The 26247-nt window shown below is 33.7% G+C and overlaps 1 long non-coding RNA gene across 2 annotated transcripts in view; it reads left to right on the forward strand.

Moving 5' to 3' along the window:
* Window positions 1-11936: 11936 nt before the first annotated feature.
* LOC123599154 overlaps window positions 11937-26247 on the forward strand; it is an 85343-nt gene continuing 71032 nt past the window's right edge. For both annotated transcript variants that reach the window (XR_006713013.1, XR_006713011.1), the window contains exons 1-2: window positions 11937-12267; window positions 21861-21952. This is a non-coding gene — a long non-coding RNA (uncharacterized LOC123599154). The remainder of the gene's footprint in view (window positions 12268-21860; window positions 21953-26247) is intronic.

Here is a 26247-nt window from a genome sequence, read left to right on the forward strand (position 1 = left end):
TTGGTGCCATTTCTTAGTCTGCAGGGATCTCTAGTGTCTCCTCTTTCCAAAGGACATCAACACATGGACCCACGATATTGATTGCATCATGCTGATAGGGCTGAAGCATTCAAATTAATAAATAATTTAAATGACATGGTAATACATTTGTCAAAGAGTGGAAAATGTACTCCACAAAATATGTACAACTTTCATTTCAGGGAAGGTTATATGATTCTTCCACAACATAGAATAAATTGCCACACCTTTGCTCACTACCACTACAAAAGAGACATAGAGGTTTGACTCAATCTTTTTACTTTGTGATCTGAAAGACAGGGAAGCTTGAGACCAATAGCAAGGTAAACTTCTCTAGTTAAAAGTGAATCTGTTGTGGGGCACCTAGGTGGCTTATTTGGTTGAGTGTCTGACTCTTGGTTTTGGCTCAGGTCATGATCTCCCGGTTCGTGGGTTCAAGTCCTGCATCAAGCCCCACATGGGGCTCTGCAACTTGGCAATGTGGAGTCTACTTGGGATTTTCTCTCTTTCCCTCTTTCTCTGTCCTTTCCCCACTCGTGCTGTCTTTGTCTTTATCAAAATAAATAAATGAACTTAAAAAGAAAAAAAAGTGAATCTGTCAAGTGGCTCTTTGACCCAGCAAACTGAGTACCACTCAAGCATTTATGACATTTCAGAGTGATGGACAGAGGCTATAACAAACCACAATTGGAAACCACAGTGGAGACTTCTTAGTTTAGAAGCAAGACTATGCCATCTTTTGCATGTATCCATGATCATTTTCAGAAATAGCTTTCAGGTTGTTAATAAGGCCATGAAAGTTACAAAAACTGGAATCGAGAATGCTTATCACATTGTCTTATGATACTTAATGTTCTTTGTGAATTATTTTTTTGAACTGACATAATTTTGGATAATTATCATCCTATACAAAAACTTGAGATATAAAGTTGAACTTCAAAAAACACAGGTTTGAACTGCCTGAGTCCACTTACACAGAGATATGTTTTACAGTACAATACTGAAAAAATATTTTCTCTTCCTTATGATTTTCTTTAAAATTTTTTTATGTTTTATTTATTTTTGAGAGCAAGAGAGACAGAACACGAGTGGGGGAGGAGCAGAGAGAGGGAGACACAGAATGCGAAACAGGCTCCAGGCTCTGAGGTGTTAGCAGAGAGCATGACGTGGGGCTCGAACTCACAGACTGAGATCATGACCTGAGCCGGAAGTTGGACGCTTAACCGACAGAACCACCGAGGTGCCCCCTCTTCTTTATGATTTTCTTAATAACATTTTATTTTCTCTAGCTTACTTTATTGCAAGAATATAGTTTATAATACACATATAAACAAAATACTTGTTAATTGGCCGTTTATGTTATTGGCTAGTCAACAGTAACCAATAGCAACAGTAGCTTTCAGTATTTAAAGTTTTGAGGAGTTAAAAGTTATACATGTGTTTTTGACTGTGTGGGGCATTGGTACCCCTGACCCCATGTTGTTCAAGGGATAACTATATATGTAATTTCTTGATACGCACAAATAAGTTACATGATCAGACTATGTCATTAACCTTCCCATCATGATTATTTCTACCAGGTAACTTGTCTTCAACTCATACCTTTCTCATAAGGAATTTTCCTTGGTCATCTGACAGAGGAAGTGTAAAGTAACATTTTATTGATGACTCCACCTTACATACCAATAAAATAGCCAGAAATGAGCTGTGTTGACAGTATAGCTTATTCAGGAGTGCTTCTGAAGGCAATGGGACCGACGGATGCATATTTTCAAGAGCTATTCCTTAGAGTAGTACATCTTGTCATCCACTTTGTTTGGAAATAGATAAGGCATGAGATAAGAATATCCCATAGTTCATAGCAAGGGTAGTTATTGTTGGATAATCAAGGAAATGAAAGAAGCAAGTTGAACAATTAGAAACAATGAGGATTCTTGCAGAGAGAATTTGTATAATGGCTGAGAGTGTGAAAAATATTTGCATCACATACGAATTCTTATTCAAAGCCCACTATGCCAGAGGAGATTTTAATTATCAGCTGGACAAGTTTACTTAAGCTAAATATGTAAGCGAGCCTCCTTCACCTGCCACTGCAGTGCTTCCACAAAGACCTCACAAAGAGACAGTTTTGCAAATAGGAGGTTATACAGAAAATCAATGGCATGGACTTTCCATAACTAAGGTTATTTCAGTTATGGCTGCCACTGAATAATTAATATTGCTAGTAGAAATAAGCAACCTCAAGAGCCTAATATTGTATAATATGTTAAGTAAGAGAAGCCTTGAATCAGGTCAATTTTATTTACGCCTTTCACCTTAGAGAAAGTAGCAATTTATTCTCAAAGAGGTACTCATTCAGGTTTTCAAAATACTTTATCTGCCTTCATGTCTTTGTTAGTAACAAGTCCATACACTGACTAAATGATGACAAACCACTCTAGTATTTTATAGAGCATTGCTTTTGACTGAGGAGTTCTTTTTAGAGCATCATAAGGAAGGAATTGGGTTAGAGTCTACAGAAATCATTAGCTTTCCCAATCAGGGATCAGCTGTAAACAACATCATGCAATGTATAGAATGTATTCTGCACAGATCTGAAAGTTAATGAATAGAAGTAGGGCATAACACCTCAGATAGTTACTCATTCACATAGTATCACATAGTATCACTTCCCATAGTATCCATTCAAAAAATACTTGTTTATTATGTTCATGACTGTCATCTTGTGCAATTTAGAGATTTTAATACTTCAAAGACAGGCTTCCACTAGTGGATTTATGACTCCATTGAATTAGATAATGTGACAACAAATTACTTTTTGACACTTCTGATGCCATTTGAAGAAAATGGGAATTTTGATATTGGTTTCAGTGATTTCCACAGATTAGATACATGGGAAAGTTTGGATGGGATGGAGACAGTTTATTATGGGAATACTTCACCATTTTTTTTAAATATAATGATGAATGTCAATGAAAGATTACTGTAACAGTACATAAGCGGTACCACCATGGGCTCAGATCTTTCAGAGGTAAATGTTTATGTTATAAAAAAAAGTCTTAGAACCGGTTGAGTTCCAGATTGGATTCAAAGGGGGTGTTGTATATTTAATGAAGAATGATCAGGAATTCCAACTATGAATCAGTAACGAGCTGCAGAAGTGAGGAATTATCTTTTCTTAAAATTAATTTAATTGCTTTTCTTTTCAGAGATATCTAAATCTATCTACATACTTTTTTAGTAGTTTCTTCCACCAAACTATATATAGATCATATCACTTGTGGTTAAACACAAGCATATTGCTATACAACTTAATCTGTGTGTGAGATAATATATAGACAGCATCAGATCAGAACTAGAAAAGAAATGGACAATGCCGAGTTATCTGGACACTTAGCATTCTATGTGATAATATTGAGTTTGCCCCCCTTTGGGTCACATAGTCACATATGCATAAATTTTGCATTGAAAGGAGATAGATGCTTCTTGAGAGCAATTTTTTCATTTGGAAGCTTATATATGGGAAGAAGGATTTATATGGATCTTGAGCAATTAAGTTTTGCACTATTATAGTTATTTGTCTTATTTTTGTTACTCAGGATATGAATACACTACCTATTTTAAGTTAGTCTACTACTATGCTATTCTGAATTCTTCTCTACCTACACTATGGAAAAAAGAAGGGCTCCCCATTTTCTCTTTTCAGCTACTGGAGAGCTGGAAGTGAACATACAGCCCGCTTCAGTGCTCTTACCTGGAGCTGTAAATATTGTGAGTATAGCTTAAAAATCAGTGGCCAATCACAGTAGTGGTGTGGAGATTAGAGGTGATGTCGGGAGCCAATGAAGTGAGAACATCCAGAAAAGTCCATTTTTGTGAAATTCATTTCACATTGCCTACTTTTCCTTTTTCCTGACAATTTCCTTGTTCTCTAGTCTTTTGGATGATTCCTTGGGAAGCTAGATCTCGATAGACTTCCAATAACAAACAGGAACACAAGCTGATGTAAAGAAAAAAGCATGTGAGTTGCTGAGAAACTGAAGTAAATGACAAAATATGTGTCAAAGCCAATTTTTTTCCCGTACTATGTAACATATGCAAACAAAAAGTAATTTCACAATAATACTGCACATTCTGTATTCAGGAAACAAAAATAAGGGGAAAGGAATACAATTCTAGGAACAATAATTTATACAAAGGACACAGGCAGAAGTGAGAGCTTGAAGTAACTGAGGAACAGATTAATCAAAGGACACAGATACTCTTGATTATTGATTAGTTGTAAAAGATAAAGTGGACACTAAGACCAAATCATTGTTTCACAAATCTACTCGAGTATAAGAATTGCTAAGAAGACTTACACATCTACCCTAGATCCTTGTGTGTTAATGTTGGGATGAGTCTAAGGATATCTATACTTTTATCTAAGTCCCTAAATAATCTCACAATCCACAACGCCTGGGACAATTCTGGACTAAAAATATGTTTGTATGAATAAGAGAACTAATTATCAACAGATGTTTGAAACTCAGATAATTATGTTTTAAAGGGTAATTTTGCTTATAATAATAACATAATCATGCTTTTGACAAAGTTTCAAAAATGAGATTTGAAAAAGTCACCCTGCTTGAGTATGTGTTCTCTAGCTCAACAAACTGGAGAGATGTAAGTTATTTTATTATGTTGCTTGTAAGTAACTTGGACCCAAAAGTGCAGAACGGGAGAGCTGATTGTCTGTGGTTCTCTGAAACAGTCATACATGCATTGCTTTCAAATTCAGTTGGCAAGAATTCAGTCAGAAACATCTGCAAGAATTTAGCACTGAGCCATGTATTCACTGATCTCTCTACCTGTTACTGTAATTACAACACTATAAAAATTTTATTTTTATTCCAGCTCCCTCTGATGCTGCTGGAAGATCATAGAATAAACACAGCAGGGAATGGGAGTCTAAGATAAGAAAGCAATGGAACAGAATAAGGCAGGAAAACAGAGAAAATAAACTTGGAAGCTATGTGTCATCATGTGTGGAATAACAAACAGACCCTCCACATTTTATGATTTCTGCCTCCAACATAGCCTCAAAAGAAATGGAAATTGCCTTTAAGTTGGGTAATACACTTGGCAGGACAATATGGTATTAAGAAGCAAATGGAGTCAGTGGACATATATTAAAAGAGGGTGAGATAAATTTATTATAAGACTACATTTCCACACAGTTCCTCACTTTCTACTCATCTGTTTTTTAAGCTATATTGCCAACAGAGGATACTCTGAGATCTCCCAATATAGTTTTTTCTTAAATCTGAATATATTTGGGTCAGCTTTGGTCATATTTCCTCTTGTGATATAGCTAGCACTATCAAGGAGGTAGACTATTGTATATACATATGGTTTTGAGGGCTAATACTATATTGCTTTGGAAATAGGAATTGACAAAAGGAAAGAAAATAAAAAAGGAGAGGTAGTTGTGAGAGAGACCAATATCCCAAGTGGTAATTGAACTCATGATCCTGGAAGTTTGTCACTTAGATTCTACATTGTTTTTGGAGTCTCAGTTTTCCAGTTAATTACTTTTTAAACACAATTGAAAGGAGGGGCGCCCGGGTAGCTCAGTCAATTAAAGTGTCTGACTCTTGGTCTCAGGCTGCGGTCATGATCTCCCGGTTCGTGGGATTGAGCCCCACATCAGGCTCTACACTGACAACATGGAGACTGCTTAGAAGTCTCTCCCTCTCTCTCTCTCTGCCCCTCCCATACTTGCTCTCTAATTTTCAAAATAAATACATTTTTTAAAATAGTAAAAAATGAAAATAAATACAATAGGAAGGAAAACCCAATATAAACGTCTTTAAGTAAAATGGAACTTAGAAGTTACGTTGCTCAAAGTCCAGTGTTTAGTGAAACTGGACCTAAGTGCTCCAATGAGTCCCAGGACCCTCTGTTGGCTTTATGGCTGGCATCTTGGTCAGATAAGGTATTACCATGCAGTGCCAGCATGCAATGAGACCATGGTAGTTCCTGATGGATGGTGCCCTCCAGAAAACAAGTCCACATGAAAAGTAGAGTCTGCCTCTCTATATGCAGAGACAAAGAAAAGTCCAGAGATCTTGTCTCATAGACACTAGTCACATTATGTAACCAATTTTCTGGTCAGTTATTCTGAGTTGCCAATGCTGGGTCATATTCCTGTCCCTAGAGCCACAGGTAAAATTGATTATACCTGAAAAAAATGGAAGGAGAATTGGAAATAAATAGCAACTTAAAGTAAATGTGGGGGCTACCTCACCAAAAAAATGAGGGAAGATTGTTGGCCTTGTGGGAAACCCCACAAAACCCATTAGTACGTTAACAAATTTATTCCAGGATAGTTAGTTCGGTAATGTCTCAGTTCCCAAATTGAATATCATATCAATTAGAGCATTCTGAAGTATCCTAAAAATGCACAAGAAAGTTAATTATAAGTCTTTGAAACTTGTACTCTATCACAAGAAATAATTAACAGCTGGGTACTTCTTTCACTTTATCATCATTTAAAAACAAAATCTCTCATAGCTGAACAGTTTATTTCCAAATGCTTCCAGAATAACTATTTATTTCTAAATGTTGCCCAAATCATGCAATTGATAATTAAAATGTTTATCTAAGGATGATTCCCAGTGGTAAAATGCTGTTAATCATAGGTTTTTAAAACAAATATTTGGGGATAGCTTCTTTAAGACATCCAAACTGAAGGAAAAAGTAAACTGTTTTCATGAAATTAAGCTATCTTAACTTTTAAAATAATTTTGTGGCTTAATAATGGTCTGGTATTGATTGTGCTTTTACTTTGTAAATTTGGTTCCTAAAGATTTTTATTATATATTAAGATAATTAATATTTTTAAAATTTATATTTTAAATAAATTAAAGTTTTTAAAATCTATATTTAAAAGCAGTCACTTATTTTTGTTTCAAGATTTGTTTTTATTTATTAAGAGCATTAATATATTTTAATTTATTTTTAAAGGGAGTCACTTATTTTTGCTATTTTGATAGTAAAAAATGTATCTCAAAATCAAAGTCTGTTTGGTCTTGTTTAAACTAAATGTATTTGTATTCTTGGTTGCAAGTGATAGAAATCCTTCTTAACATAGCTTAAAAAATAAGAGAAACATACTAAATCTCAGGCTCCAAGGAACATTTTAGAAATTATTTTATTTTATTTTTAAACATTGACTTAAAAAAAATTTTTTTAATGTTTATTTATTTTGAGAGAGAGAGAGAAAGAGGAAGAACGCGAGTAGGGGGGGACAGAGAGAGAGGGAGACACAATATGAAGCAGGCTCTAGGCTCTGAGTTGTCAGCACAGAGCCCGACACGGGGCTCAAACCCACGAACCATGAGAACATGACCTGAACCAGAGTTGGATGCTTAACCGATTGAACCACTCAGGCACCCCTAGAAATTATTTTAGAAACTTTTGAGAAACCATGATTTGTGTACTGCCATGACTTTTTCCTAAATACTTTTTTTCCGTTTAGATCAGTTACTCTTTTGTTGTGTTTCTTTATATCAAGAAAGACACCAAACCTAGAAGTTTTATCATTAGTTTCCTTTGCCAGTGAAAAATATTACTTTCAGTATTAATCTACTCTGAATCCAACTGAATCAAGTATCACCTCCATTTCAATCAATTTTACTAACAAGGTAACTCCTTTATTAAATCTAAGGGGAGAACAAGAACAGGTCAAGAAAAGGTGCTCAGTGCTGAATGTTTCAGGTCTTACATTAATAACTTAAAGTGGCATATACCTCATTTTTACCACTTCCTATGTTATCCTTACTTATAAATAATATACATGAGGAAAGTGAATAAACTCAGCTACTATGGTTCTATTGAGCTACTTCCTTAAACCTGCTTTTATGGCTTAACTGAAATGCATTGCATAGAAATTCAAAGATTCCAATCAATCAGGTTAATTTTAATAAAGCTAAACAAGATTAAACCCAACAGCATTTTATTTAACTTGGATTCCTTATATCATCGACTAATTCTTCTGTTATATTTGTCTATTATGAATTTGTAAATTAAGCAACTGATTTTTCTTCTTCTTCTTTTTTTTTTTTTTTGATAAAGAAATTCAGACAAAAATCTCAGACCGCTAAAGGGAAATATTTAAAGTATTCAACACCTAATTGGGCATATTGATATTTTTATCATGCAAAGTTTTCAAGTACATGCTTTCTGTGTAACACTAAAAATCACATCTTTTCTGCTTCACACTTCTGTTTCATCTTAGAACAAGTGGAAGAAGTCTGCATGCCAAGAAATCTCCCTTGGTATTCACAGTTTGAGAGCTTGAACTCAAAGGGGATCATTTGATTTGTAAACAGTTTTACTTTTCATATAATTGATATGAAACTGGCTGTACATTCCACAGGTATGTCATAGACTATTACCCTTCACACAGTATAACATTCTTAAAACTGCTAGCACATTGCACTTTTAGTCTGCAACTCAAAGTTTCTAAAAACAAAATAATATATTGTTAATTGTCAAGCATAGAGTATGTATTTTTCTCACTCAGTAAATACATGGGATCTCACATACTCATACTACAGTAAATGACATGAATCATTTTCTTTGCATTGTCATAATACTTTTTGGTACTAAATTTGCACTAAAGAAATTATTATGATAAAGGCTTAAGTGGCATTATCATTTGAAGAAACATTTCTAAGCCCATTGTTAATTGTTCCCTTATACCAATATAGATGCAAGCAGTCTCTTTGTAGATAGTAGGAACAGAATAATTTTTTAAATCCTTTTCTGGAACTTGGCCTTGCACTTGTTATAGAAGGTAAGGATGTTATTTGAAGCACACAGATATTGTAATGGCAGCAATAATTGATAGAGGGAAATAAAATGATAGTCATATGCTTCTTAAACTTTTATTTTACTTGACAAAATATTAGCTAATTCACTCCAACAATATACAAAGAGAATTGTATGCCAGAATCAAGTGGGATTTATCCTACATATATAAGGCTGGTTCAACATTTGGAAATCATTTAACTCAATCCATCATATCAATAAGCTAAAAAAGAAAATCACATAACCATACCAATACATGCAGAAAAAGAGCATTTGACAAAATCTAAAACACATTCATAATAAAAAACAGTAAAGTAGGAATAGAGAATTTGTTCAATTTGATAAAGAATATCCTAAAAAAACATAACCAACATCATACTTAATGGTGAGAAATTCAAAACTTTTCCAACAAGGCAAGGAGTTCCTTCTCATTATTCTTTTTCAACATCCTACTGGAACTCCTAGCTAATGTAAATGACAAAAACAGGAAATAAAAGATATACAGATTGAGAATGGAAAAATAACAACAGTCTTTGTTCACAGATGACCTGATTATCTATGTAGAAAATCCAAAAGAAGAGACAACAAAACTCTTGGAACTGATAAGGGATAATAACCATTTGCAGAATACAAGATTTATATACAAAACTTAATTGCTTTCCCGTATATAAGCAAAGAACAAGTGGACTTTGATATTAAAAAGGTGATATTATTTACATTAATACCTAAAATTGAAATATTTAGATATAAATCTAACAAAATATGTACAAGATTTATATGTGGACAACTATCAAACTCTGACTTCAAGGAAGAACTAAATACATGGAGAAATATAGCATGTTCATGGATAGGAAAACTCAATACTGTCAAAATGTCCATTCTTCCCAACTTGAGCTATGGATTTAATGTAATCCTACTCAAAATCCCAGCAAGTTATTTTGTGGATATCAACAAACTGATCATACAGAAAGGCAAGAGACCCAGAATAGCCCATACAATATTGAAGAAGGACAAAGTTGAGAACAGACATTACCCAACTTCAAGTCTTATTATAAAGCTACAGTAATCAAGTGAGTATGGTATTGGTGAAAAAATAGTCAAATGGATCATTAGAACATAATAAAGAGCCCAGAAATAGTTCTACACAAATATAATCAACTAATCTCTGACAAAAGAGTAATGGGAATACAACAAAGCAAAAATCGTCATTTTGATAAATGGTGATGAACTGGCCATTCACATGCAATATATATATATATATATATATATATTATATATATTTATATATATAAATAAATATAAAATAAATAAGTATATAATATTATAAATAAAAAAATAAATCTGGACACAGACCTTTCACCTTTACAAAAATTAACTCAAAATGGATAAAAGACCTAAAAGTAAAATGCAAAACTATGAAGATCATAAGAGATAATAGAGAAGAAATCTTGATAACTTTGGGTATATCTATGACTTTTTAGTCACAGCCTCAAAGATATGATCCATGAAACAAATAATTGATAAGCTATACTTCATCAAATTTAAAAACTTTTGCTCTGTGAAGGATAATATCAAGAGAGTGAGAACATTAGCCACAGACTGGGAGAAAATATTTGTAAAAGACCTATCTGATAAAGGACTATTATCCAAAATATGTAAAGAACTCTTAAAACTACACAAGAACAAAACAAACAACTTCATTAAAAAATGGACCAAACCTTAACAGACTCCTCATCAAAGAACAGGTACCTATGACAAATATGCATATGTAAAGATATTGCACATTATATAAGAGAAATGCAAATTCAAATCAGAGTGAGCTACTACTACACATCTATTCCTTTGGCCAAAATTGGGGACACTGACAACACCAAATGCTGGTGAGGGATGCAGAGAAGTAGGAACACTCATGCATAGGTGGTGGGAATGCAAAATGGCACAGCCACTCGGGAAGATATTTGGCAGTTTCTCACAACATCAAACATATTGTTACCATAAGATCCAGACATCATGCTCCTTGGTATTTATCCAAAGAGGTTAAAAAAAAAATGTCTACAAAAAACCCTGCATATGGATGTTTATAACAGCTGTATCTGTAATTGTTAAAACTTGGAAGTAACCAAGGTATATTTTAGTAGGTGAATGGATACATAAATTGTGGAACATCCAGATAATGGGATATTATTCAGCATTAAAAAGAAATGAGCTATTATGCCCTGAAAAGACATGGAAGAAACATAAATGCACATTACTTAAGTGAGAGAAGTCAGTCTGTAAAGGCTGCTTGAGATAGATATGAATTCTTAGAAGCAAAAAGGAATGTTTTTGTTTCTTTGGTGTGTGTGTGTGTGTGTGTTTGAGAGAGGGGGGGATGGGGTGGCTGAGGGAGAGGGAGAATCTTAAGCAGGCTCCATACCCAGCACCCAGCCTGATGGGGGGATTGATTTCATGACTATGAGATCATGACCTGAGCCAAAACCAAGAGTCAGAAGCTTCACTGACTGAGCCACCCAGGCACCCAAAAAAGGAGTGTTAGAAGGAGTGAACAGTACAGAGAATTAAATGCTGCTAAGGTTATTTTTAATGTCAACATTCAATAACTAATTATGGAATGGTAAATAACTTTATCTGGTTTTGAAACATTAAATGGTATTTCTGCCTTCTTAATTATTAAGCTGATGAAAATATTATATGTTGAATTAGGACCTGATTTACCAAATACGGTTTTTTTAAACATTGAAGAGAAAGACGTGGGGCGCCTGGGTGGCGCAGTCGGTTAAGCGTCCGACTTCAGCCAGGTCACGATCTCGCGGTCCGGGAGTTCGAGCCCCGCATCAGGCTCTGGGCTGATGGCTCAGAGCCTGGAGCCTGTTTCCGATTCTGTGTCCCCCTCTCTCTCTGCCTCTACCCCGTTCATGCTCTGTCTCTCTCTGTCCCAAAAATAAATAAACATTGAAAAAAAAAATTAAAAAAAAAAAAAAAAGAAAGACGTGGTTTCTTTTAGAAAGTTTCTGTTTTAAAATACAGTCTGAAGATACATAAAAAAGGGAGAAGCACTGGCAGATGCTGAACATAATGGCCCTCGTCTCGTAACAGACAAGAAGTGTAAGCTCCCTTAACAGGCTGTTATTTGGGAACTAACCAACAGACACTGTGTGAGTCTCTTCTACAAGCTGAATATCTGAAGATGTTAAAACCTCCCTGTGGGATTGGCCTTCTTTTTTCTTAATTTTGAGATGGAAAAACACTGTTTTGAATTTCTTCTTCACTCCAGTTGGCCAGCTTGGTTGCAAAAAAGGAGCGATGTTTCCAGCCTCATGGATGATCCAAGGAAGTTATTCCTCAGCTTTCAGGAAGAAGCTGGAGCCAGTGGAAATGTTACAACCCTGAAAGGTAACCCAGCCCTCTATGACAGAAATAACTCAGATGCAAAAGTACTCTTCTAAGACTGTTGGGCCAATTGGCATTGAGATTTAAAAATTCCACTAGGGAGAGATCTCAGCCCTGCTGATTTAATTACTAGGCTTTGCCTGACCTTATTTATTTAGATTTTTCTGTACTGAGTGTTGCTATGGAATCCTGCCTAAATTTATTTAGTAGTATTGAAAGAAAAAATTATGGCCCTATTTTGGTTAAAAATAACAAAAACAAAAATGGGATTTGTACAGCTAAGAAAAGATCTTATGTTAGAGAGACTTTTTTTTTTTTTTTTTTTTTTTTTTTTTAAATTCCCAGATGCTTGTCTGGTCATCCAAGCCAAATGAAGAGAATTGTTGGTAATTAAAAAGTAATTCACTGAAGTGAGTGCAGCTGTAGCAATGGTTTTCCTGCCAGAACTCAATGTGATCTATAGAAGTAAATCCTAATTGTTTCAAGTGAAAAAATATTCTTCACTTATAAGGATAAATCTGAAATGTTTATTTCATTTATAAAAAATTTGGTGAATTTTTAGCAATGAAATTATAAAGAAGAAAGGAAAGTTTGCCAATTTGGCAAATATTAGCCTCACATATGTGTGCATCAGAATAATTATATACAAACTAAAATAAGCAAGTGAATATTGTACAGCCGTTTTATTTCCTTTTTTATCCTTTGGGCTTAAAAGCCTTGAAAATAAGAGTCTGGAAAAGGGAGGGGAAAATGCATTTAAATTGTTTATTTGTTTTGACTTTTGAATATTGATAATACATTTAAACTTCATATTAAATATCACTAAAGTATGGATATTTTATTAACTTTCTTTGAGCATTTTCTTTGCCCAGTATTGTTTCTATGACCTTCAGATCTAAGTTTCTGCATGGTGAATACCTTCCATACCCACTGAAGGTATATGTTTCCTTTAGTTGTATTTCCCAGATTTGGGGTTGGGGGGGAACTGTTGCTTAATCCTGTTAGCACTTTGAAAAATTTCCCCCCTGTTTTGGTAATTACCATAATTTTGAAACTACTTATTTCTCTTTCTGTCTTCTCTAAGAGACTGCTATTATTTTGAAGGTAAGGGCAGAAAACATTTTCACCCTTATTGTATATGCCCCACCTTCACACATCACTTTCAGTGCATAGCAGAGTCCTAGCACCCAGGAGAACATTGGTATAAGTAAACTGTGTGAAGAAAGAGTGGAGGAATGATAATTCTTATAGAAACTCCTATAATTTATTTTGATTTTATTAGATGTTTACTGAAACGTATCAGTACTATTTTTAATGCATAAGAAATATTAGTACATGGGTTATATTTATTAATGAAATGTTGATTACTTGAAATAGAGGTGGTTTACTGCTCTACTTTTATTAAAATATGCATTTTTTATTACACTTATATTCAAATTACATAATGGATTCATTGAGAAACTGCATTAACCACAATTTAAAGCAAAGTTGTTTGATTGTAAATATTCTAAGAACTGAAGGATAGAATTATTCTCTGTCAGAGTATATATGTATATACAAGAAAAACTTTATGGCTCTCAGTTGTAAAACACGACCTTCTGAACTGTTCATAAACTTTATGTTGGATCCATAATTTAAGTTATGAAATAAGTAAGACTTCTGTATTTAAAATACAAAATATTTAAAAGTAGAATTCAAAGATTTAACAGCTATTATTGCTTTAGAGGTTTAAAAAGAACATAACATAAAACTGTATATGGAAATAGTAATAAGTTGTTCCAAGCATGAAGGGGTTAAAAAGAAGCACATGGATAATCCTAAATTAAAAATTAAAGCATATTTATTCATACAGTAAATATATTCTGAGACACTCTATGTAACAATTACTGAGAATTAAAAATTATTTAGCATTTGCTTTCACAGTTACTTTCTAGTGTGGGTGAGGCAAGAGACAATAAACATGAATGAATGAATGAATGAATGAATGAATGAATGAATTTTGATAGCGATATGTGAAATGAAGAGAAGTAAAGAGAAAAATGACAACTGGAGGTCAACCGATAAAGGTCCATGTCAGCAGAGACTTGAAGTATGGGAATGAATTATCTGGATAGCCAGGGAAGAGGTTTTTGGGGCAGAGGGAACATTATGGTAAAAGGCTCTGTGGCAGAACTATCCTTTGATTGTTTCATAAACACAGGGTAATTTGTGTGTCTGAAATGAAATGAGTGAGACAGAGACAGGTGTAATATCAGATTGGAGAAGTGACCCAGAATGACATGAAGCAGTGCAATGTAGCTTATGAAATGACATCTTTCATTTTGTGTAAATTGTGAAGCCACTAGATGGTTTGGAGTCAAGGAACATGTCTAATTGTCTTGAAAGGAACATTACTATTGTTTTGTTAAGAATAAACAATAGAAGGCCAAGGATAGAAGCAGTGAGACTGGTTGGAAGCTCTTGTGACTAGAATTCTATATTTAGCCGGAACGCCCTAGTGTGACATTACCTTCTATTTATGACAATTGTCTTTTAAGATTTGTAAAACCTATACTGCATAACAACTGTGATTTATTTGAATTTATCTTTAATATTTTGTCATAAAATGACTTTTACTTTTTCTTCTGCTTTTGGTACTATTTTTGAACTTGTACCATTTCTTTATCTGATTAACATGATTAATACAAAGACGTGTAGCTTTATCTTAATATTCATGTACCTTGTGACATGTTGTTTACATAAACCATAACAATCCTGTGAGGCAGGAGTTATCATGCCCTACTTAACAATGAAAAGTAAAGCACCTAGAGGTTAATCAACATGCCTAGTTTTCTGCTATTAAATGGCAGATCTGACATTGAGATACAGGTGTCTTTGCTACCATGGACTGCTATTTTTCCCCTGAACCAATTGGAAGTTCCTAGTCATTATGGCTTACTGATTATAACCGAATGCAAGTGAAAGACTTATAGTGATTCTGTAATGCAAAAACATTTCCAAATTAGAAAGATTTAATAATCCCAAAGTTATGTCTTTGGCTCAAAATACATATACTGAAAATTCATATCTATACTGCTCAATTGTTTTCTAGCATAATGATATCTATAAAACACCTGCAAAGAAATTTGAAATAATCTTTCTACTTCACAACTTTCAGACTGTTATGTTGGATAAAATATTTGGTCAAATTATTTATTTTTAAAATATTGACAAATTGGTAGCACATTTCATACACAAACTCTTCCCAGAACAAAGTGTTGCTTATTACTTATGTTTTCTCAGTTAGCCTACCCGTTATACTCTATACATAACCCGTTATAGACTATACATAAGAAATAACCTACTTTCAAATCTGTACATTGTCTCAATCTTTTTTCTATATAATAGGAAATATGTGATTCTTGCTACTAAAAATCATTCTTGAGATAGTGCATTCTTTCCTTTAGTATAACAATAAACATATCCAGTTTTTGGCATTTAATGGGAAAGAAATTTAAGACTAACAAAGTATTTGCAAGCACAGTTGATTTCTGTGAAGAATAAATAGTGTGTAAAGCCTTGTAAACCCACAAAAATAAAGAAATACTAGTAATTTATCCAACTATTTTCATATTGCTAATACACTTGAATGGGTCAATACACTTGAATGACCAAAAATGTATTTTTCAATTTATTTGTTGCAAAGTGTTGCTGGACGTCTAATTGAATTAGCCACTATTTTTCAAGGAATTAATAAGTGAGATATAAAAAAACATGTAATTACAAATATTATATCTTTTTAATATTAGCATAGTAAGCTAAAATTAATATGCATTTTAAAAGTATAGAAAGTATGAATTGACTGAGAAGTAGTCAAACGAGAAGTGGTATTGTGGGGGAAATTCAAAATATATCTCTTCTAAAAAATCAGTAACTGCTGTTGATATTTACCTTAGAATATTCCTTTAGTTTTCATTTTATTTGGTAACTTTAAAAAAATTGTACATTCTCTGGCTGTAGGAAATGTAAAAATAATTTTTGAGAACTGTTAAAACATTTTTTTAGATGCCTCTCCATATTTCTGAGGATTTATTCAAAATATATATTGAAACACACCTTCCTGAGAAATCAACAGATTCATGGTAAAATATTTAAAATATCTATTTTCTCCTAGAAAAGAAAATAAACCTTTCACTGACTAACTGCAATTAAATTAGTTATTTTTAATGAAACCTTCCCAAACTTTAAGATATATTTGATAAATGAAATGCATATTGATGGTCAAACTTATAGTCAAAGTTTTCAATTGTTCCTTTATAGTGTCCATGGCATTATCTGGAATAGGCATGTCCCAAACAAGGGGAACAAGTAAAAATCCTGGCTGGACTTTGACTAGTTTATGTGCAGCCCATTGAGAGAGGGATAGAGAAGTAGGACATGAGGTCAGGGACACTACAAGATACTAGAGTTCTTATGTTCTACATAAAGACACTGGAATATATTTGGATGAAAATAGGAAGCATCAAAAGTCTTGAGCAGAGCAGTGAGGATCTGAATTGCATTTCACTGAGTACATTTAATTATTCATTGAAAAAAAAAATGTCAGACATTCCAGATTAGTAAGGGACTTATTCCTTTAAAGAATGACATTGAAAAGCTGAAAAATTTCTTACATTTCACTGACATTCATAATTCTGGAGGTAAATTCAATCCTTAAAATGTTTTTCAGCACCTGACTTGGTAAGTGAAAATTAATCGTATGTCCCCAAATTCTTCCCCATTAGCCCCAATACAATTCTTCCCCATTAGCCCCAATGCCAACTCTACCTTCATTGCAACAAATCAGATAAAGTAAGAAAACAAACAAAAAGAAATTCTGAGAAAATCTGTTTGCTAGTTTTTTGTGTTTTGTTTGGTTTGGTTTGGTTTTACAGGGACTTAGGGATAGAAATTAATTTAAAGCTGAAGGGAACAGGTTAAGTATATTCTCTAAGTTTTATATTCTGCTGCTTGATGAACCTAGCAACTTGATAAAGGTGAGGACTTCACACTGGGTCAACATATATTTTAATACATGAAATATTTTATATGGGTGCCTAGGTGGTTCAGTCAGTGAAGCTTCTGAATATTGATCTCAGCTCAAGGTCCTAATCTCATGATTCATGAGATCAAGCTCTAGGTCAGGCTGTGTGTTGACAGTGCAGAGCCTGCTTGGGATTGTCTGTCTACCTCTCTCTCTCGGCCCATGCCGTGCTCGTGCTCTCTCTCTCTCTCAAAATAAATAAATAAATTTGAAACAAAAGAAAACAAAGTAAAATAATTTATAATTATGAGTAGGGACATTTTACCTTTCTAGATGTTTGTAGGTATTGTATCTTCTTGTGGATAGGTAAGGATGGATTGTGAAAGAAAGGTTGGGACACTCAAACTTAGAACCTTATTGCTTATAATTATGAAAAACATTTACAGTAGTAAACCTCTAATCCAACTTACATTTAACTGTATTTATGCCTTTCTCCTTAGCTATCTAAAATCCTTAAGTTTCTGGGTATTTTTTTCCTTACACAAAGATATTTCTCTATGTCTAGGTTATTTCTTTCACAAACTTGAACTCAGTGCTTTCAAGTTGCATATCAAATGATTCTTCTAAATAAAGACAATATGTTTCCAAAATGTACCAGCTGATAAAATAATTTTCATCCCATTACATGTATAAGTCAGGAAGGACACGACTACAATATTTAATGGAATTATAGATAATTTTAAAGTCTTCTCACATAGTCTGAAATATTGTACTGTTAGAAAAAGTAATTAAAAATACTGCATTGATAAAGTAGATGCACAGAAGCATAGTTCTTTTGTCCTAATTTATCACTGTTAGTGGGAAAATGTGGAATCACAGAACCAGATATTTTAAAGGAAATTTCAGCAAACATATGGTACATGTATCATAAAAAATCTTTACATGTTTAAAGAGAATGGTAAAATACACATTGGGAATTTCACATCTGTGGTTTTCAAAAGACATTCACATAAATTATAATATTCATTTTGCACTAACATAATATGAAAGGGAAAGCACCTATTATTATCAGCTTACTATAAAGCAATGAATTAATATCTAAATACAAGCTTATCTGTCAAGGAACTGAATGAGACAAGAATAAATTCCTTGTCTATGCTGTCTTCAGTTAGGTCCTCATTGTAACTTCGAATTGCTAAGGGAACATGCAAATGACATTTCAAGGTAAAATTAAATTTGTATTTTTGTTTCTATTATTGATTGAATTATTTCTTATTTCCTTGAATATTAAATGTCTTTTTATGTATTCTCCATATTTCAGTTCTAAGCAAAATTAAATATGCAATATTACTTACTAGTAATATGGTTAAGATGACAAGATGTGATGTCAGTGAAAACCAGAGGTCTTTTATGTACATTTGTCCTTACCCTTGTGAACAGATTCTGGAAGACTCTAAGCTTTGGTGCAGCTTTTAAATGCAGTTTGAACATAGTTCCATTTAATAAACAAACAGATGCAAAATTAAAAATCTAGTTTTCTCCTGAACAAAGCACAAATGGAGATTGAGAGATGTCAATATTTTTTTCCCAAAGAAAAAGAAATGTTCAAAACAAGGACTCCATCTCAGCAGTTTTGACATGTTAATGGGTTTCCCTTCAACCTCTCAATATTTATCACAGGCTATTCAACAGCTCATTAACCTGTTACTAGGCTTTTACATTGTGTGACTCAAGAATCAAAGTTTTATGAATAATTTTGGTCAATTACTTCAACTGTGCTACCCCTAAAATGGTATTTGCTTTCCAAGTATACAAAATATAAAGATTTTAAATCTTTTGGATTCTGTAATAAAAGCAGAAATATTCTATACAATTGAAAAATAAATTAAAAACTTATCTATTTCATTCATTCATTCAATAAATATTTATTGAGATTCTATATGTGATGAATATTATGTAAAGTATTTAAATACATTGGTGAACTAGGCAGGCTTTTCATATTCTCATACTATTTATGGTCTAGTCAATAGAATTGACTGCATATTTACTCTATGCTGGGCAGGTTACTAACAGCATGTATGAAAAGGGGACCAACAGATCTTGAACACCTCTGAAGCTCAAGAAATGAGATTACTGTTAAACACAACCAATGTATTGGAGGCAATTGAATTCAGGGGTATAATGAGGCCACTTGGAATAATAAAGTGAATTTTAAGGAGTTATGCAAATGTTAGATGTATTTTCCTAATGTGTATGTCTGTGTAATTTTGTATATGGGAATATGGCAAATTTTTAGAAATTGTATTCAGTTTCAATTATGTTGTATTAGTAAGACCTTTTAAATTTTACTTAATTTTTAAATGCTATGTCTTCAACAAGTGTTGGAATATGACTGACGATTAATGAGGCAAAGAAGACAAAGTCTATTAAGGGAAGTATGGATTATTCTAATATACGTGGATTTTACACTGCTTGGGGAGGAAAAAAAACGTCGATTTCCTATTTTCTAAATATCTAGTAGTCTCAAACCTGCTCAGAAGCAGGGTTTCTCAATGCTAGGACTGTTGACATTTTGGTCTGGATAACTATTGTGAGGGTCTGTCTGTTCATACATTATAGGAATGGTTAGTAGCATCTCTGGCCCATGCCCACTAGATTCCAATAGCTTCCCCAGCTCCTCTCTCCCAGTCTGTTGACAACTAAAAATGTCTCCTGACCCTGTTAAATGAATCATATAGAGGCTGCAAATTGCTTTGGCTGATAACCATTGATTTAGGAAAACTGTCTCAACAAAACGTTGTTTTGATAAGTTATTTTGACCTATTTTATCTTTGGCTTTCAAAGCCTAAATAACATTTGCATCAGTGTTTTAAAAGGTAAGTTCAGTGTGTATAAATTCATTGTAGATTGTAAAATGTATTATTTTATTCTTATGAATTGGGTATTTTGAATTATATTAAATATAAAATTAAAAAAAAACCCTTTTCTTTAGCTTTCTTAAATGGGTAAAATTGATAAACTCTACATAAGAAGCATACAACTGCCTCTTCTACACAATAAAGATACTGCTTTTAAAGTAAATAGTCATGGAAGAGCATTTTATAGTTAATATTGTTTTAAATAAAACTGAAATATTTTGCAGGCATCAAAACTTACTTGAAATACATTAATCTGTGCTTATAATTTGAGTATTGTCTTATGTAGGTATTTCTATATTGATAAAACTTACTATTAAGGGCTTGTGCATATCTCCAAAAAGCCTATCAAATGCATTTCCATATGTTTCCCCTTCCATATCTTTTATGTTTATGTTTGTCATGCTTTGTAAATGTAGGGGCACCTGGGTGGCTCGGTCGGTTGGGCAGCTGACTACAGTTCAGATCATGATCTTGTGGTCTGTGAGTTCGAGCCCCGCGTCAGGCTCTGTGCTGAGAGCTCAGAGCCTGGAGCTGGCTTCCTATTCTGTGTCTCCCTCTCTCTATGCCCCTTCCCTACTCACACTCTCTCTTTCTCTCTCTCAAAAATAATAAACCATGAAAAAAGTTTTAAAAAATGTAACTTGGAGGAGTGTTGGTATTTTTGGAGCTTATAGAGTTGGAGAAGAATAACTAGTTACAATGTTATAATTCATTGCAGTTCATGCAGTTGCTTTATAGCATTATATCTAATAGTCGGCTATTTTGTTTATATCTGAGAAATTATTTCCTAATCAATATTTTCATATGCAATATTCATGGGTATAGTCTTAAAAATGCATGCATTTTTAAAACAAAAGAAGTAAAACTAATGAAGACAATTTTATAATATCTTTAGGCTTTTTCTCATTATCTCTCAATATGTCATTAATTATTTTCATTTCATTTACTTAATTATCCCTCATCCCATATTGCTCAACCATTCAGATTTTCAATCTTAATTTATTTGGAAACTAAGCCATGATTTTGTTATTACTTTGGAAAGCGACTAATAAAATTTTATATTTGGAGTGAATTTACCTTCTTTTAATAAGTTGTTTATTTATTCCTCCTCACTGTTGACCATCTTTTCTAAGCTATCTCTGGTTTCTTTATACTTAACAGGTAATTAAAGATTTCAAACTAAACATGATATTACATGGACAGTCTTACCATTCTTTTGGAATTTATGTATTTATTTCTTATTGCTAGAAAACATATATTATGACAATAGCTATTTCCTGTACTACTTACTATGTTTTGTTTCTCCTCTTAACTTGTAACACTCACTAAGCTTCTTAGCAGCAACCTGGATAGACCACAAACTTACCGGTGGTGGGGAGTTTCTCTGATGGGCATGAAATCTGTAATGATAACTACTTGTATTTGAGGCATTTCTAAATCCATTTAGGCTAGAAATAAATACTGCTACCTTATAGCTATCTGTGGTTACCTGAGACTAGCAAAAATAGGAATGCCAACGCATTTGAAAATTTCTTTTTAGCTTTGTCCTTTAAGGCACTTAACAACAAATTTTAGTGATATTTTCTTAATACCTCCTTTTTATTATTACCTTAATATTACTTTCCCAAAATTTTGTACCAGTTTTTCTAATCATCTCAATATCTCTTTCTAAACAGGGGAATAATGGAACAGGACTGAAGCTTTTAGGATTATAGCACTACCTCCCATACAACTGAAAGGAAATGGATAACTATGTGTGGAAACAGAGGTGAGTCTTCAGAAGGTGCCCATTCTGGAGAGAGAGAGTGGGTTGGAATGACTTATCCCTTGGAATCTTGATGGTAAAAAGTAGAAGGAAACAAGGGGGCAGCTTTCAAATGTCATAAATAAACATCTTCAAGCAGAAGAAACAGCACCCATAACTCCAATATAAATAGAAGTATCATCTAGTAAAGACACTGTAATATAAAACAAAAAAAATCTAGTAAGTAAAAAAACCCTATGAGAACCATGTGTTAATAGAAGTACAGAATCCTGAAATTCCATTGCTTACTTATCATGTAGGCAAAAATACTAAAACATGTCAAAACTTTCGCTTAGTGAGTTTGTAAGGAATCCTCATCTGTAGTAGGAATAAGTATTGAATGAATTTTAATATTCATTGGGTACCTCTTGATCTGCTTATCAGAAAGTAGTTGAGAAAATGGGATATAATATCAAGAAAAATAGATGTGGGACCTGTTTTCACAGGGCTCAATCGTTGGCTGGCATCAAAAAGTTAAAGAGGTTGGATTTGACATCCTGTATCAGAAATTTAAGGTCACAAAAAAATTGTTCATCATGATTATGGCCATATAGCATATGGCCATATAGCATATTAACAGTCAATCACAGCAATTTCATGTTGTGGACAGAGGAAAAACATGGAAATGATTGCCTGCCTCTCCTCTTTTTTTTTGCATTTCTGACCCCAAAAGCTTGAACAGTATCTCTTAGGATAGATACATTACTTTAAAATAAATAGAATACTAGTAAATCCTTTTGACCCGATGACTGCTCAAGGAATCTGCTAATACTTACACCCTGTTTATGTCAAAATATTCATATGGGGTTTAAGGCATCAGTGCAATATGAAGGAACTGGTATATGATAAATGCTACAGTCATACTTCATGACCAGGCCTTAGTCCTGTTGTAGCTTGTTTTCCTCTCCTGCTATCTGAGTCCTATCTACTCCCAGTATCTACACTCAAACGTTGCTGTATTCAACATAGCTACTCATCGTCACCGATACTTATCCATTACAGTGCTTTACTGTGTCTCTACATTTAAAGGTTACTAACCCCAGGAATTAAAATATTTTTTTAACGTTTTATTTATTTTTGAGACAGGGAGAGACAGAGCATGAACAGGGGAGGGTCAGAGAGAGGGAGACACAGAATCTGAAACAGGCTCCAGGCTCTGAGCTGTCAGCACAGAGCCTGAGGCAGGGCTTGAACCCACAGACTGTGAGATCATGACCTGAGCCGAAGTCAGACGCTTAACTGACTGAGCCACCCAGGCGCCCCGGAATCAAAATATTTTTAAAAGCGTGTCCTTTATAATCTGTAGATCATTATTTTTGCAGTTCTACTAAAAATCTTTTAGCATATAAATATCAAAAATTTCACCTCTTTTCATAATACATGGTGAGATAATCACCAACAAATAATTAGAAATATCCTTGTAAAATTAAACTCAAACTAACCAAGCTATAGTTATAAGTAATAAGATGCAACATTTCTTTCTATTGAACCTTTCCTTTTATCTAGGGCAAGTTAACAAAGTATTGGTGAGCTATCACTTAGAATTGCTGCTATTTTATTCTCATCTGTAAAAATCAGTTGTAAAATATGGTTCCAACCATAGGAAGAGAAGTGGAATAAATGTACTTTGGTCTACAGCACTTGAAAAAATGTATAACTAATTCCAAATCTCTATTAATCTGGTTTGACAGAGAAATATCATTTCAGTTATTAGCATTTTGTCATATTACCTTTTCAGATTCTTATAGAAGTCCTAGGTTTTCTTTTTGTTTGTTTTTGTTTTTGTTTTTAATCTGCCAAAATTCTAAGAAGTCCTGCATTTCTCTCCTCCCCTGGGTTACTACTGACTGCTGCCTTGAAAGTCAATGGTGACTTTGCAGCTTCTGTGCTCTTCCTGGAAGAATGGAAATTGGCCCAGTATCCAGCCTCCCTAGGCAATCAGAAAGTTTATTCCTTCCTAAGATAAACCATTTACTCAGGGGGAAAGGCCAACATGATAGATGGCCAAAAATCTGGTGAAAATATGTAATAAAATCAAATGGCTGAAAGACAATTTACCAAGTAGCCAGGTCATTAAATTGACAAACTTGCCTATTTAGCAAATATGATGTTTTCTAAGGATTTGAAAAATTCACACGTTCTATAAGAACGTTATAGGGATGCCTGGGTAGCTCAGTAGGTTAAGCATCTGACTCCTGGTTTTGGCTCAGGTCATGATCTCAGTTTCGTGAGTTAGAGCCCTACGTCAGTCTCTGTGCTGACAGTGCAGAGCCTTCTTGGGATTCTCTGTCTCCCTTTCTCTGCCCCTTTCCCGCATGTGCCCTCTCTCACTCAAAAATAAATAAACATTAAAAAAAACATTATGGCTTTCACAGCATTTGAGTCTCCCTCATGAATTATAACTAGCAGTTCACGGTTACAGTTTAATTTTCATTTTAAACTGTTTTCTCTTTGCCTACTGTAGTCCTGTCCTACCACTTCCTCCATGAGTAAAGTACAGGATACCCTGGGTTCTTGCAGGGTTCGGGCTTATGACATTCAGGAATGCGTTTTCTTGTGAGTTTGGACTTACAAGCGTTTACAAAGGGTGGATGTCAATACATTTGTAAATCATGAAATTTTCTTAATTTCAACACACTTTTGATCCTAATCCAGAAATAGAACTTGACCTTATCAAATGTATAGCTGGTGTATATTGAAAAGAAATGAGATGTTCAGTGTCTGAAATATGAATGCATACACATTGGCATTCAAAACCAAAGCTAATTGGCTGAATCAATGGTCTGAGATCTAAACACACACACACACACACACACACACACACGCACACATATTAAAATTAAAACTGAACCAAATCTTCAAAAATATTCAAAGATGTTGAAAACAACCCATGCAGTAAAATTTGCTAAAAATTTTGCAAATATTTAACAGGAACATGTTTTGTGATAACATGTAACTTGACAAGCATAATGAGTTGTTTTGAGTTAATTTATTAACAGTGAAATGGCTTCCAAAATATAAGGCACTTCTCCAGTGGAATACTTAGCAAAGTCTCATAAATAAGCTGGAGCTTTCACATACATACAAAAATGAGACTTGTTTGAGGTAGCTTCCCCTACCTATCTTGTAAAACCTTCTTAGGCAAAGATATACAAAAGGCCAGATTCTTCCTTTGGAATGGAAGATAAGAGGAAAATGTTTTTAAAAAGTGGAAAACAAAAACAAGCTGCAATTTTAATGCATCATTTTGAGACATCAGAATATAAAGAAAATACAACAATGTACTTGTAACAAGTTATACAAACCATAAATGAAAACAATAAGCCCATCACATGATTGATCCTATGCCCTGTACCTGCACTATAAAATTATTTAAAATGTTTTGGGGATAAAGAAATTGGTGCGTTAGAGATCGTATGAGCTCATTACCTGATCTATAAAAGTAAATCTGTAGAAGAGTTAAAGCATATTTATACCTTCTCGGTGTTTAATTGTTGCTGAAGTATATGTTTCATATTTTTAGTAAAATATTATATATCCTTTCCTTGCCAAAGATCAAAAAGGAAAGGGTTCAGGAAAATGACATTTGAGAGTATGATAAAAGACCCAATCAAGCATGTGTTTTACAGTAAGCACGTGACTTGCTTCTTCCACTGTTTAAACCATTTAAGGAAGAGGGTGAACTTACTGCTTTTGTATTCTTCAATCAGGTTTATTAGAGAATATTGAAAGACATTTCTTGCTTTTCTCTGATTACAACACACTTTTAACCCAAATCCAATAAATCACTCATTTATTTGCAATTGTAATTTAAGCACAATTTAAACACCATCAATAAGGTTACTAGGTAGCCTTGCAGCGTACAGGACAAGAATGCAAATTTGCTGCTCAATTTCATTGCTAATGGATTTTTTTTCTTACAGTTCTTTCTTCATGCTTTTGTTATGCAATTTCTAAATCACCCACCGCTAAAGTTGCTAGGGAAGTGGTCCCTGCTTACATGGAAGTGATCTTACTTCCGCTCATACCTGCTTTGCCTGCAGCTCGATGCCTCCGACTTCATTGTGCATTCCGTGCTGGCGCCTCAGCCGGCTGTGTTGCACTAGTTGTGACACCGGCACTGATGTGCAGCAAGCATTTCTGTATTCTAGATGCTTTTGTTATGCATCTTCTCTAAATTCCTAAGAAATGTTCATCTAAGAGTTCAATGTAACTGTTCAGCTGATTTAGGGTTTTAACTGAGAACCTGCCTAAATTTC

This window comes from Leopardus geoffroyi, chromosome A1 (assembly GCF_018350155.1).
Source record: "Leopardus geoffroyi isolate Oge1 chromosome A1, O.geoffroyi_Oge1_pat1.0, whole genome shotgun sequence".
Taxonomy (NCBI): domain Eukaryota; kingdom Metazoa; phylum Chordata; class Mammalia; order Carnivora; family Felidae; genus Leopardus; species Leopardus geoffroyi.